General features: G+C 39.7%; 1 protein-coding gene across 3 annotated transcripts in view; it reads right to left on the reverse strand.

The window, feature by feature from the left end:
• Positions 1-15,474, reverse strand: part of LOC122793591 (Golgi integral membrane protein 4-like) — a 1,583,571-nt gene that overhangs the window by 1,366,736 nt on the left and 201,361 nt on the right. The gene's annotated exons all lie outside the window — the stretch shown is intronic.

Genomic DNA, 15,474 nt, shown 5'->3' on the forward strand with positions numbered 1-15,474 from the left:
TAACCACTATCATTTACCCTTCTCTTACCTCACTATCCTTAACCGCTTTTTAACAAGGCGCCTCGTCTTTGTAACTGACCTATGTTTTTTTTTTTTTAATATGCTGCTGTTATTTTTTTCCCAAGATGTGATGTATATTTATATTGTATTTAGAACTCAACTATCTTCCTTTTTTGCATTAACAATGTTCATATGTCTGTTATGTACCTGGAGCTTTTCTCCCCGGGCCTCCGCTGAAAATGGACATGTATCCAGTCGAACTCTCCCGGTTAACAAATGTAAAATAAATAAATAATAAAATAAAATAGTATAGCTGCTTTTAACTGCTACTCAAACTGTTAACATAATAAGATTTATTTCAGTCAGCACTTATAACCGTATTTGGAGGGGACTGCAAGGGTACAACAACTGGTCTGCAGGACTGTTAAGCTTAATAGAAGGCACACCCACCAACACATAGTTCAAAACATTCATAAAGTGAGTATGATACCATGACTATGGACACAGTCTGTATGCCTGCAGATATCAGGCTACCCACATTTCATAGGAAGGGACAGGTTAAAGGAAACACTATGAGGGAGGTGTGTTGACTCTCAGTAGACAGATATCAGAATTTGCTGCTAGCACTCAAGTGCAGATAGGTCCACAATTGGAGGGGTGGTTGGTGTGTAATGGTGCTCAGTGATAGAGGCAGGGTTACCTCCCTTGTTCTGAGGTTGTTCAGACACCACAATCCATCATACCTAAAGGGCTAGCATGGAGGCAGAGGCTATTAACACAACCACGGCAGAGAGAGCAAGGGTAATGCAGGGTTTGTGTGATGATGAATTGGAGTGCATTTCCTCTACGAGTGAATGCTTGGACAGACTCCATCACACACCAGAATGTGCCATGTCTTCTCTTTCTCACCTACCAGGAGTAAGGGGCTGTCCAGAGAGAGAAAGAGACGGTCAGCTACTACACTCACAGATGATAGCCAACATGCCTGTAGATGACTAAGATCTCCCACAGTGACATCTACTGTGGAGGTGTCTACTCCAAGGGGAGGGGTGTCCTTGTGATTGCGGTCCATCGCCACAGTGGCACATCTCAGAGCAGACATCACTTAAGGTGATACAGCACACCAGCATATAGTTGGTGTCATGGTTCAGCCACTACAACTCCTGGTAGAGCCAGTTGTCATGGGCAGGGGCATGCATGGGATGCTAAGCCATCTGTATTGTATACCATGGCCCTGTCACATAGACTCAGCCAAAGTGCTACAAATACTGCGGAGGTTGTGACCCTGCAGATCCACAGTCACCAGTACATCACATACCTTCACTGACAGTGGCACTTCTCAACAAGTGTTTGTTTTCTAAACCTAGTCCATGGTTGATGCATCTCACCATCACATGGACATGGGGATCAATTGCCAACTAAGATTCTCTGTTTATGTGACCCGTTATCAAGGCCAACAATCCACATTTGATAATCTGGATGGAAATGGTACATTTAGTGAAACTTTCATCACACCAGAGGTCATATGCACAAGCCGCCACTCTACAGGTCATATGCACAAGCCACCACTCTTGTTCCAGTAGAGAAAGAGAATCCAAAAAGGGCGAGGAAGAAGGACAGAAGAGTACATGCAACACTTAGCAAATCACTGAGAGAAAAGTCTACAACATAAATGTTATTAAAGTCTGCATCCCTACCATCACCTCCCAAAGCTTCTAATATACAGTCCCTATTCCATCCAGTGATCCTTACATCCAACAGATTTCAGAAAAAAAGATGAGCGGAAGAGGAAGGTGCCATATTCCTTAAACTGAACCTCTCTACTGCAAAACTGGGAGCCCTAAAACAAGCACATCACATAGCCACTATATAAGCCATGCCAGCAACTACAAACCAGACTGTGAACACTTAAGACAATGGGCAAGAGAAACATGAGCTCATCTTTGTTCTATGCTTTTTTTTCTCCCCAGGCACTTGTAGTCAGAGGAGAGTTAAGACATAAGAGACAAAGATCTGTAGACTATGAGAAAACTGAAAAAGCACTTTTTTATTCATAGCTCTGCTTCCTATCCTTTTTAGTAGTGCACATTTCTTTCACATTACTGTAGACTGATGAAACTGACAATTTCCATTGTCCCTCTTCATTTTAGACTCTCCCACATCTTATACTGCTTTGTTATGTGCTGGTAAATGGCAATGATTGTATTCTACCTGCATTGTTCTTGCCCATATCCCTGGCACACTCACTTGTGTTTCTTAGTGCAGGAGAACTAAATACCTTTTTTATGGATTGCACAATTCCTTCTCAAAAGCAGTCTACGTTTGAGCTTTGCATGCTGTTAACATGACAACACTAGCCTCTCGACATGGTCTATACTGCAGTTTCAACGTTTGAAGCTGCAGTTTAGTCCCACTCAGTGATTTAGTCATATCAATGTGATATAACTCTCATTACATTCATTTCTTCACTTGTTGACAGCTCAATTTGAGCAACTTGCCAAATTTCAAGGGCCTAAGTAGTGCAGGGGTAACACCCCCAGTTAGACTTAACTGCAGTACAACTATACATATTCTGTGCTGTCCCCTTCAAAGCAAGAACTAGGAGCACACACCATTCCCACAAAGACATGGACCGTCACAGCACTAATCTATAAATTTGCTACAATTAAGGTTGTCTCAACATTGAGAAAGGAACAAGTTGAGGAAAAAGGGAAACTCATTTCTCTTTTCTCTGAGTCCATTCTACACAGCATATGCAACAATGGAAGACCTACTGTAGTAAAGCACCAATACAACAGTTCACTTAAAGATACAAGCCAGTAAATGCCATTAAAATGTAACCTGATAAAACCAATGTGTTTACAGGGAAACACCAGGCGACACTAACCAGCAAGGTTTCAGTCATCATGACCAGAACCCTGGTGAACATTCTGGGTACTGATGATAGATAAAATTGCAGCATTTTTTTTGTAATGAACGTGGTGCAAGCCAAAAGCAAACTAAAATTATCTGTGTTACTAACTGTAATGTATTCAGAGGCATAGTTTATGTTGGACAACACCAACCAGAAGTATAGATATGACACACTAGGCAGTCACCATCAGAAAACTGAAACTGCAGATGACTGGGGAAGGCACAGAGATCCAAAATGGGATGCAACTCTCCCAAGTCCTCTTTGAAATTGGAGGGAGATGTGAAAAACATCCCTTTTCAGTTCCTACATCAGGAACAAGCTCTACAGCCCCAGTCACGAAATAGACTTTAGGCCTTTCCTGGAAGTTCAATGGACACTACCAGGCCACCAAATACAGCTCTTAAAGGGGGAGCTCCCAGCAATGAGTTTCAAGATGCAGTGGTTTAAGACCATGTCTAGAAACCACCAGTTACTCTTGCAGAGCTGTCAGCAAGCTCAGAGTACTGGCCTTAACACCAGTCATCACTACTCCGCGAGTCCCAGCCATTGCCTACTTCCTGAAAGCCTTAGTAGAGGCCAAAGAGGAAAACAGGACTTCCTGACAGCTGACCAGCTTTACTTGTCTACAGGAAAGCTTTCTTTTCACTCAGAGTTGTACGTGTTCAAAAGAAGCTGAGAAGTAAAATAGAGGCACCATAAATGTCCATCACTGTGATCAATACTCTTTTTATTCTACTGGTTGCTTGTTATGACTTGAGACACTTGTATAACTAGGATCTCCTCCAGGAAAAAGAAACATCCAGGACAGACAGCCTGAACTCATTCTTAAAGGAGCAGAGTTTGAGCTATGCAAGTGATCACATCTTCCTATCTGGTCGCAGTGCATTACATTAAAGCTTAAAGAGGAAGTTAAGTAAGGTTCTTCTCCACAGGCCCACTCAGCCTAACAGGGACCTTTGTCAGCTTCTTTACAATCCGTTCCACAACATCTGACAACTTGTAGAGGTCAAACAGGTAAATGAGGATCTGGAGTGCAAACATAGACCCTATCCAAAACCCTAAACTCCTTAGACAACTTGCAATATGGAAAGATATTCTAGTCTCTGGAAACTATGTTAAACCACAAGGAGAGAGAGGAATCTGCATTGTCATTTGTAATGGAGACATCACACCACTCGGCAAACTGTTTACAAATGACATCAACCTTCTTTTGAGCAAAAGAAAAAAGCCTGGCCTCCAAGCCAAGCTGGAAACATCCATGAAAACAGACTTCATTACAGGAATAGACAAAGAGTTCCTCATATTTCTTTCCTATGTACTGGTTCAGCTTCTTCTGGAAAAAAAAGGGGCACTATAGCCCTGCCTAATCTGTATAGGACTTCATGTGCCCAAATGTCTTAAAGGAAGAGTTAAACTGGGGGTGGGAGGATGTCATACTTATTTGTCTTTAAATCAAGTTGATTCAAACTGAAAAGCAACATCTACCTGACAGGAGCTGCAGCAGATGAACACCCGCACTATCCATAAATTTCTGGTGTAGCCAAATATCAGGCTGGCGGTGGACTTCAGCAAGGGGGACAGCACATGTCAGAAGCAGGACTTGCTTGAACAAGCTAACAAAATGGCCTGAAGTGGCACAAGGTTACACTTCTTAAGGATGCACTCTTCTACCAGTGAGGACAATTTCCACTAAATATCAGACAAAACAGATAGCTCTCCTTCAGCACTTAATGATAAGGCAATAACTCAAGAAAAGGAAAGTGTTCCTTAGCATCAGGTAAAACCATCAAACTTTTGCCGGGTCTCAGGTGCTTGCTGCACATTAGAAAGCTGGAATTATTCTGAAAGGTGGTGCTCAACTTCTGGGGCTTGTTCCCAAAACTGACTGCTGAGGGTATACCTCTCTTGTCACCTTCTACATGGTCAGCTGATGACTAAAGCAAGCTCAATTACTCATTAGCCGAGAAAAAATTTCCAGCCATGAAGTAGTAAAGCCCAACTAAACAAGAGTCACAGAATGAAAGACTTTTACCAGTGACTTACCTATGTGCCGGTTCCTTTCACAGCCCACACTAGGAACAGTCAAGTGGCCCTTGAGCTTCATTAATATTCTTTTACTAGCTGTATTAAAATGCTGGCACCCAAGGACATAGTAAGGCATTACTAAGTTTAGTGCCATTGGCAGCCAAAAAAGCCATAACTAGAAAATAGAAATCAGAATCCAAACCAACTGTGACTGAAATGCTGAATGTTGTAAAGGAGATAAAAGAATTGCAGGTTGGAATTTTAAAAAAGGGGAAGGAGCAAATTACACAGAAATAAATGGAATCTGTGGCAGCAGTACACACAGAACATTTAGAACGGGTAAGGTTTAAAGGAAGCAGGAATTAAGCAATTTATGAAATACTGGAGTGAATGAAAACCAACATATATACTGAATGAAAATAATATTACTATGGTATGGTGTGTTTAGTTTTCTATTAATGCATTTCTGCCTATGCCATACTTTAAAATGTGATGATTCAATTTTTACTCATTTATTTACTTACATACTTATTTATGTATTTATTGTTCTGTTTGTTAACCGGGTACATGGGTTAGTCTACTGACCCTTTTCAACTATGACCCAGGTTCCTGAGAAGCACAAGCATTTACATATTTACAAATGAGTGTAAGTATATTCAGTTGATTTCGATTGCGCATACAGTAAAGTAGTGGTTTTAACAGAACAATACAGAGACAATTTAACAGTTAACAATTCAATAATTATAGCAGTAAGTTGCATAGTACTTATAGTTTCATGGGTCTGCACTAGGCTAACAACCACAAGGGCCTTTTTAAGTCTAGCCATGCATCCCAAATCTTTGAGAAGTTCTGATACCCTTGATAAGTGAAAACAGGAGTGTGGAAAATGAAGCCTTTACAAGCAGGGGCCTGGGAGAAAAACCATTACATTCAGAACCAAATTTGTCATGCAGTAGGTTTGCTGTATCTTCAGGCTCAGTGTAGGTGGCTCCATAAACAATGAGCTCTGCACATAACTGTGTATTGCCTTTGAGGTTGCTGACATAGCTAAAGAATGCTTTGTGGTTGTCTTTGGCCTGGGAAGACAAATTTACCTCAAATATGGTTCTGGTAGACTATTCACCCACTGAGTTGTTTGTTTACTTTGATGTGAATGATTTTATCCACCTCCAAATTTTGGATATGATTTTCTTCCTTCGGTTATACAGCTTACTGTTGTGATTCCATCAGGGTGGTGGCTTTTTTTTGTTTTGTTTGTTTTTTGAGTTTGTTCTGTACTTCTTCCTGGTGAGTGCAGCTGCCTCTATGCAGCTATTATTTTGTTGAACTGTTCCGTGCAGGCAGCAGTGTTCTCAGGGTTTAAGTGGGCTTGAAATTTTGCCAGGTTATCACTTAATAGTAGGGAATTAGCCTTAAAGTAGTTCCTGAATATTCCACAGTTAGCTGGGGTTCTATTTTTACTTCAAAGGAGACCATTTTATGGTCTGTCTTCACCAGAGAAAACATTACTCTAGCGGGTGTGCAGCATTCCCCCATATTAGTGAGTACTAGATCCAATATCTTTGCACCCCTGGTCGGCATACTGACAATCTGGTCCAGGGCGTTTGTGTTTACAAAATCAAAGAATCTTTGCACCTGTACGTTTGGTGTCATATGATTCCCAGTTAACAGTGGGGTAATTAAAGTCACCCATGAATACAGTATTGAGTTAGATGGTAAGTGTTTCCAATAAGTTTAAATACATGTTATAGGTTTCCTGAGAAATACCGAGGACCTATAACTTTCAAGGAAGTCGCATGGGATTTTGCCTATGGTGATTTGAACATGGAGTAGCTCAAGTGCATTGTCCTGTTTAACCAGCCTTGAGGTATATCTTTTTTGATGTAAATCAAGACACCTCCACCTTTAGTCCCCCATCTGTGTAGTAGCTGGTCAATGTGTGGAAGGCATTCTAGCCTTCCACTGCCAGTGGCCTCTCTGCAGCTTTAAACTATGTGTCAATGACTACATAGATGTCAGCATTCTCTACAGTACAGAGAGCTTTTAGTGCGGAGTTTTTTGTTTAGATGCCTAGCATTGAGCAGTAACACCTTTAGATTTGCTAAGTCGGAAGTACTTTAAATTTGGTATTGCCTAATAAAAGCTAATATTTGAATGCCTTGAGGAGAGAGGTGCAGACCATCCCTGGCAAAGCAGCATGATCTGTTGACCATCTCCTTCCATGCTGATAAATATTATACCCACTTAGAATTACATCAGAAACTAAGCCAATTATTAAAACCAGTCAGCTTCTGTTTGTATTGCGACATCATCCTTGGAGAAGGTAAAATGCTGCTCAATGCTAGGCTCATACTTGCCTGGGATGTATATTCCAGGAGCTCCATGGTCTCTCTCTTCATACAGTCTAGGAGTACACCCACGTGGACTATGACTGAGTCATACTGGTACTTGTGGTCCAATAACTCCAGTGTGTGCATAATGTGGCAGATCCCGGCCCCTGATAAGCAACTGACCATGACTTTCACCTTACTCATCCTGGTTATAGGGACATCAGGGTGCATCACAATGGAGTCTCCAATGACCAGAATGTTGAATTGTCTGGTGACTTGCTTTATGGGCTTAGAAGTAGAGGCTTCATGAGATGTGGCTGTATGTGTTGATGAGGGTGTTGTTTTGAAATAGTGCATTCAGGGTTAATGAGGGTATTTGTTGTACTACTGACAACCTGATTAACATTAGGAGTGGTTTTATGCGAGATCTTTGCCTCTGGTGACATTGGGTAAATACATCTCTCACATACCACATCAGTTTGTTTGAGAGTTAAATGGTTGTCAGTAAACATGAGGCAATTTCTACGTTGCCTCAGGATGCCCATATCCACCAATTTGGTAACAGAGACTGTGAGAAAGTTCATATCCATGGCAACAGGCCATTTTTTATTGATTAGACGGTTACACTGAGAATATAAAGTAATGTCAGGTGTATGTGGTTTGCAACTCTGGGGAAAGTGCTTGTCATTGCAAACTAGTTGCCCTATGTGCAAATAAGTATTGGTGAAATTTCAAAGGTGCTTTTAAAGGAAACAAGTGAACTCAAGGTGTCTGCGTCTATACAACACACTGCCAACACTTGAGATGAAACTAATAAGTAAACCCTGATGATTTATGGATGAAGTACTTAGGGAGATAGTCTGAAGTTTGGTTAGGTAACATTAAATCAAGCAGTACTTACTGAAAAGAAAGAATTAGCTTTGTCAATAATGATGGAAATAAGGGATTCGCCTGAATAGCTACTACTAGTGCTGGTCTCACCACAGCTTCACGTTGCTGGAATACAAAGCTCCTTTGCTTCTTCTCTCACCAGAAGCAAAAGAGTAACACCAATCCCAAGATGAAAAGCAGGCCACAGGCTCTTTGGTGATCATCAGTCTTCTCCCAAATGACGCAAGGATCTGTACGCTTGCTGTAGCCTTTTCCTGGTAGAAGCCTTGAACAGCAACAAGACCAGTCATAAAGGTCCAACACAAACACTCACTGCCAAATCAGAAACACTCAGGAATCAATGCACACTGCTCCTTCTCTCAAAGGAGCAAAATGAAAACACTACTCCCAAGATGACTACTGAGAAGCAGAATGTGGGCTCTCCAGCGATTAGTAGTCTTGGACTAGATAATACACATTTTAAAGGTAAGACGGAATGGTTAATATCCAAACAGATGCACTGTGCACTAAGAAGTTATATATGAAAGATGGGGTAAATCAGGCCTTTGCAATCTAAGGGGGAGCAACTAATTTTAAAAGAGTAAGATAAATTGGAATGGGTGAGCACTTTGTATTCTGGCTCTTAGGAATACAGTGAGATGGCCAATAATTTTAAACAACGAGATGGCCAATAAATTTAAACAGCTGTAGAGAAGGGATTTCACAAAATGATAACTTTGTGCTTACTGATAACCAATGAAAGAGGAGAGGGAAGGAAACGTGATCAAATCAACATAATGGGGCAGGCAACTTGAAAGCCAGTCAAGTTTACAAACACAACAGAACTGGGGAGGAGAAATTGACTTGTGTGTGACTCACAAGACACAGCTGTGGTCTCATTCCTAGCTTACACATGCAATTAAAAGCAGAATACAAGTAAAACACAGTGTAAAAATAAACCACAATATACAAAATAGAAAAAGACAATGAAACAATACAAAATATAAGAAAGCAAAGACAAACTAAACTTTCACTCACAGCAATCTATGTAAGAGTCTAAGTGAGCTTTTCCAATAAAGCCTTAAAATGTTTCGTTTTATCCCGTGTTTTATTTAAATACTTACAATATCTTTACATTATTTAAAATTGCTGTAACAGTGACACTGTATTAGCAATTATCTCACTAATATTTGCAGCTTAATTAATTTATGGGCTTGTGGGGGTCTACTTTGAATTCCTTAACCGTCGATAAAGCTTTAATTTCTTTAGGTACATGAATTAAGGTTGCAGGACCAACGTGAAAGAAAGTTTTTCACCAGTTTTATTTCTGAAAGGGGCCTTACAAGTGTAAGTCTCTCTGACTAATTCTCAAGGAGCAGGTTTATTCCTTAAACTGAAGCTTTAATCTTTGTCATAGATTGTATCCTAGTTTTATTATTTTTAAACAATACTCAGCTGAACAAATACGATGCCCTATCATTAACACGCAACCAGCAGATTTCATTGATTAGGTTACAGTGATGTGTCAGATCAAACTAATGGAGCAAATAGGAATAACCTGTTCTCAATCATCTGTACTTTGTGTGTATTAATGCACAGAATGCAAATACAGTAAGGGCAGTGCATATTTACAGTGGATATAAAAAGTGTACACACCCCTGTTAAAATGCCAGGTTTTTGTTATATAAAAAAATTAGACCACAATAAATCATTTCAAAACTTTTCCCCAAGTTTAATGTGAACTATAACCTGTACAATTCAACTGAAAAACAAACAAATCTGTTAGGGGAAAAAATATAAAAAAACATACAATATGCGGTTTGCATAACTGTGCACAACCTTAAACTAATACTTTGTTGAAGCACCTTTTGATTTAATTACAGCATTTGGTCTTCTTGGGTACACACTTGCTATCAATTAAAGAGATTCTGATTAACCACAAATAAAGTTCAGCTGTCCTAGCAGGATTTTTGTGACAGTTACTCAACTGCCTGCTACAGCAAAAGCCATGGTTCGCAGAGAACTTACAAAGCATCAAAGGGATCTCATTGTTGAGAGGTATCAGTCAAGAGGGTACAAACAAATTTCCACAGCATTGGATGTACCATGGAACACAGTGAAGAGAGTCATCAAAAAAGTGGAGAAAATATGGGACAACAGTGACGTTGCAAAGAGCTGGACATCCCTCCATAACTGACGAAAAGACAAGATAGAAACTGGTCAGGGAGGTTGCCAAGAGACCTGTAGCAACACTGAAGGAGCTGCAGGAATTTCTGGCAAGTACTGGTTGTGTACTACATGTCACAATGAAAAGTTCCTGTAAGTACAGCAAGTGCACGGCCCCAAAAAAATGTTTCGGCCCAAAGTTACTAAGCCTTCCTTGGTGTTAAAAATCATACAGTGAAACAAAGCCTAATATGCATTAGTGTAACACAACACAACAAAAATCCTGCTGATTGGTTGGCTATAAATGTTCATTTAAACCTGGTGGAAATAATCCCGCCAGCTTAATGATCCACTTTTTGTCTTTTTTATTCAATATACTGTGCCAACTTGATTTGTTAACCCGGTCCCCAACTATTCTATCAATGATGGTGAACCTGAAAGTGGCTGTAGCGTGTACCAACCAATGCTTGAATAATGCATTGTTTGGTCTTTTTTGCCTGATGTCACTGAGGTGTTCGGATATCCGTAACTTCATCGGGCGGGAGTTCTGACTGATATAAAAAGCGGAACACATGCAGGTGGCCAAGTATATAGCCTAATCGTTTCCACAACTGGCCAAAAATTTTATGTCAAAGACCATCCCCTTATTTCTACTTGTGAACTGTTTGGAATTACCCACCCTAACACAATGAACACAATGCCCACATGGATAACAACCCTACAACAACTCCCCAGTTAAAGTGGCTTGGGAATGTTCCCCCAAAATCAGACCGTTTGTAATGGTTAAAGTACGAGCCCAAGGTTTTGCCTCTGCGATAGGAAAAAAGGCATCTATCATTAAGGATGTCTGATAACCTCTCATCCACTAATAATATGTTCCAATGTTTGTTAACACCATCTAATAATACATCAGTGTTGCGTCCAAAGGTAGTTACCAATCTGAGTACAGGTTGACCAAGTTGTTGTTTGTCCTTATACATCAAAAGGTCATTCCTATCCATTGAAGATACCAAATTACTGGCAGTAAAAATCATGCCAGTTTTGTATCCCTGGGACTTAAAGGTCCCATTTGTAATTATGATATTTATCAGGGTGGGAACAAATCCGTCTTATCTGAAAAAAATGTGATTTGGGGATGTTGTGTGTAATGTGGGGTGGATGAAAGCTAGAGACATGTAATAATGAGTTATATTGTGGATACTTAACGAAAAACCTGAGTATCCAAGGTGTGATCCAGATTTCTGGTGATCCAAACATCCAAAAAGTAATTTGATCAACATTATAGTTGACAGTGAACTGGACGCCCCACTTATTACCATTGATGTATTCCATAAACTCAAGCAAATACCCCTCATCAGCTTTCCAAACCATCCAGTAATCATCTAGGTAGCGTCTTCACATATCAATTTCCTCAAGGTATAAATTATGGGTCACATCATAAATCAATTGCTCTTCCACATAAGCCATAAAAAGGTCAGCATAAATGGGGGCAAAGGAAGCCCCCATAGCCATACCCTGCACCTGCCAAAAGCGCTTGCCATAACAACAGAAGGTATTTTTTGTGAGTACGTGTTCAACAAGGCAAATAAGGAATGTGTTGAAACCGGATGGATAGAGCGCAGCTTGGTAAAGCCAGTGTTTCAAGGCTAATAAACCTGCCCAATGAGGAATATTGGTATATAGAGATGCTACATCAAGGGTGCATAACAACCAACCTGGTTAAAGTTGTATATCCGAAATTATGTGTAGAAATTGGGTGGTGTCCTAGATCCGAAATCTAACATATCCGACAAGGGGCCGAAGATGATGTGTCAAAAATTATGACAATGGTTTTGAAACAGATCTGTGACCAGATACAATTGGTCATCTCCGGGGATCATATAAGTTTTTGTAGATTTTTGGTAGCAGGTATAATATTGATGCCTAGGATCATGGACAGTTACATAGTACAAAATTGACTGGAGAAATGATGCCTTAATCCTTGGCTGACAAAAGGAATTGGTCAATTTGTTGTTTGAATTTGGGATCAGGATCCAGGGGCATATGCATATAATAACAGCCATTACTCAACTCTCTGAGCCTCGGCATCATATTTGCACCAATCCATAACCACTATGTCCTCACCCTTATCAGCTGATAAAATCACTAGATCCCTGTTTTGTCGCAAGTCTCAAATAATCTGTTGTTCATTCCTCGAAAGGTTGTGAGGCCTGCTCCTGAATTCCCGGGACCGAAAATGTAGATCTTTGAGAACCATATGTTGAAACATATGGACTGAATGTTGCATAGGTGGCATGAACGTGGACTTCCAGAATTTAAAAATGTTAGGATCCCCAGCTACTGTTCTCCCATCTGTGGTAAACATAATGGTGATACAAAATCGCATGCACCCCCCCACCCCGAGCTGTCAGCTGCTCAAGCCTACCCCACACCCAGCCCTCCAGTTTAGCCATTTGAAATCAACTAGCAAACTGATAGTGTCACAAATTGATGCCCCGTTCCGGAAAGCTTAAAAAGAAAAAAAAAGTGAAGACATCACACATGGGAACTGTCATACAATGGATATTATGCAAGGGCTGAACTCAAAACTGCATGAGTGACACAGAACTGTGTAGCATGAGGCTGTGTGTGTGTGTGTGTGTGTGTGTGTGTGTGTGTGTGTGTGTGTGTGTGTGTGTGTGTGTGTGTGTGTGTGTGTGTGTGTGTGTGATCCAATTCACTTTAGAACCTGGAAACTAAATTTTTTGTCTATAGTTCTCAGAAAATGAAAAACTCACAAAATTACCCACTACAGAAATCCCTCAAAGTAGGACTGGTTGATTTTTACACAGCAAATTAAAACATACGCCTCAAAATCTGTTGCATATTTAGCAATCTGTGGCTGCCAGAAACTAAACAGTAGGAAGAACAATAACTTATGTTTTATATTAGAAACACAAAAGAGAGAGAGAGAGAACTCGATTACTTATTGACAAATGCTCGGGTATATCACATCAAGCAGCACAGAAATGTACTTTCCTTATTCCTTAAAGTATGAAGCACATCTTCTTGTGACTTCACCTGCAATTGGAGACATATGTTATTTTTTACCACAAGCAAACAAAGTAAACATCAAAGGAAAATGATTTAAAAGTGTGCTTTCATCCAGTTCCATTTTTCAAGACTGGACAATGAGATTATGGTGCAATCAGATAAAAAAACACAGGGTTGCAACAAACCACTCACTGCAACACAGAAGAGGATGAGTCTGTCGGGTTTCTGCAGGAATTTAAGCTTTCATTACAGGAAATGTGCACATTTTTCATCTTCAGCTGTAATCACGTAACACCTAGAGTGGGATTGTTTTGTTATTTATATACCTGGCTAGTAAAAGCATTGCATAGCTTGATGTTTGACGAGTCGCCGTGAAGTTTAACTTGATTAACAGTATCTGCATCAATCAAGAGAATTTCAGACAACTCATTAAAAACCATGCGTGGGTTTTAACAAAACAAACATGTTTGAAAGGATGTCTGAACATCTAAAGAGTAACTACAGAATTCTACCTTTTAAAAACAATATGGAACTCATTTGGATTATGCTGACACACTGCAAATAATTATGGTTTAATATTTTGAAATTAAATGATCCACCCATTATATGACTATTAATTTAATGATCTCAGCTGCTATGATTTTAAGTCCTACTGCTGCAAGATGTACTTCTTCCTGGAAAAAAAAAAACACTGATCCTCACAAAAACACAAACAGATCTAAATGAATATTTTCACAACTCCTTGAGATGTCTTCTATCTATTCTTCTGGTAGAATTACTCATTTCTTTACATGAAAGGAATGTAGCTGGCCCATTAAAGAAGTTATTACATGGTAAAGGATCTCAAATGATGAGACCAGCTTCCCTTGGGAGGCCTTGGCTTGTTTCAAGGAAGGCCCAGGCAAGTCTGAAAATGTACTTAAGTATCAATTGTATATGAAACTGCTAACTGCAGAATAAAAAACTCAAATAATATGTATAAACGACTAACTGCAGAACAAAAATAATGCACTAAGACAAAATTTTGACCACCTCAGGTACATCTGCATTTATGGGAGAAAGTGAAATCAGTTTCTATAGAGTTCAGCCATGTTTTCTTTTTATGTATTGGAAGGCTCAAAGTACTCTTTTGTTATCTATAGGGGGGGGCAAGATTTTTTTCTTCAGTTTGAGGGAGGCTCACTATGAAAAGGTCTGATTGAAACCTATCAAAGATGACATTTCAGCACATCAGCAGTAGAAAAATACACAACAAGCTGCATGTATTCCATTCACAAATTCCTCATTAACAAAATGGGAAGGAAAGAAAAACCGCCTCATACCAATCACTTCTTTCCTGTACTCATTTTTCCCTACCAAGAAAGTCACTTACTCAAGTGAACTAAGTGTTTTGTTCTTATTCACAGGCATCACAGCATCTTTTAGTTAATCGCTGTGATGCATCTGCATCCTTCTCATTCTTTAATTATTTGGAGATTTTTTTTTTTTAATAAAAAGCTTTGTAGAATTTTCATTAAACCATGTTCCAAACCCTTGGTGTCTTCACCTTAGAAATAGCGTGAGGTATGCCCATACACTTCAATGGGCACATCACTGCAAGTGCATGATGGTGCATTCATTACATTCTATGGACTCACCTCCTGCCTTCTCTAAGGTGATGTCATTGAGGTTAAAGTTCACGGTTTATCCTCAGTGTCATGGTTATAGGAAAAGTGTTAGTTTTACAAGTATAAACAAAAGCAGTGACTGAAAACACTTGTTAATGGAGGGAAAATGCTGTTCAGCATCTCTTGTGCTGCACACCATTGTACAAAGATAGAAAGAAATGTTACTGTTGCAAAATAGTTTGAAAAATGCATTCATTTTTTAACAGTAACAAATAAGATTTAAAGCACAATGTTTCCATGAAAAGATTCAGGTTTACATATCCCAGTGTTAATGACTGCAAAGTTCATAAATTAAGAAGTTGAGAAAAGTCCTATATGAGGTCAGAAGGCTACCCATGTCCTGTCAAAGCCAACTGTAGAGCTCAAAGGAGCATCCATTTTGTGCCACAGTGAGCAAGCAGGTAAAGTTCCTTTTGTTTTTAATTTTCATTTTGTTAATCTTCAATTGGTGACGTGCACTCAAGCACCA

This window comes from Protopterus annectens, chromosome 2.part0, assembly GCF_019279795.1.
Source record: "Protopterus annectens isolate FY-2018-M chromosome 2.part0, PAN1.0, whole genome shotgun sequence".
In the NCBI taxonomy this organism is placed as follows: Eukaryota; Metazoa; Chordata; order Ceratodontiformes; family Protopteridae; genus Protopterus; species Protopterus annectens.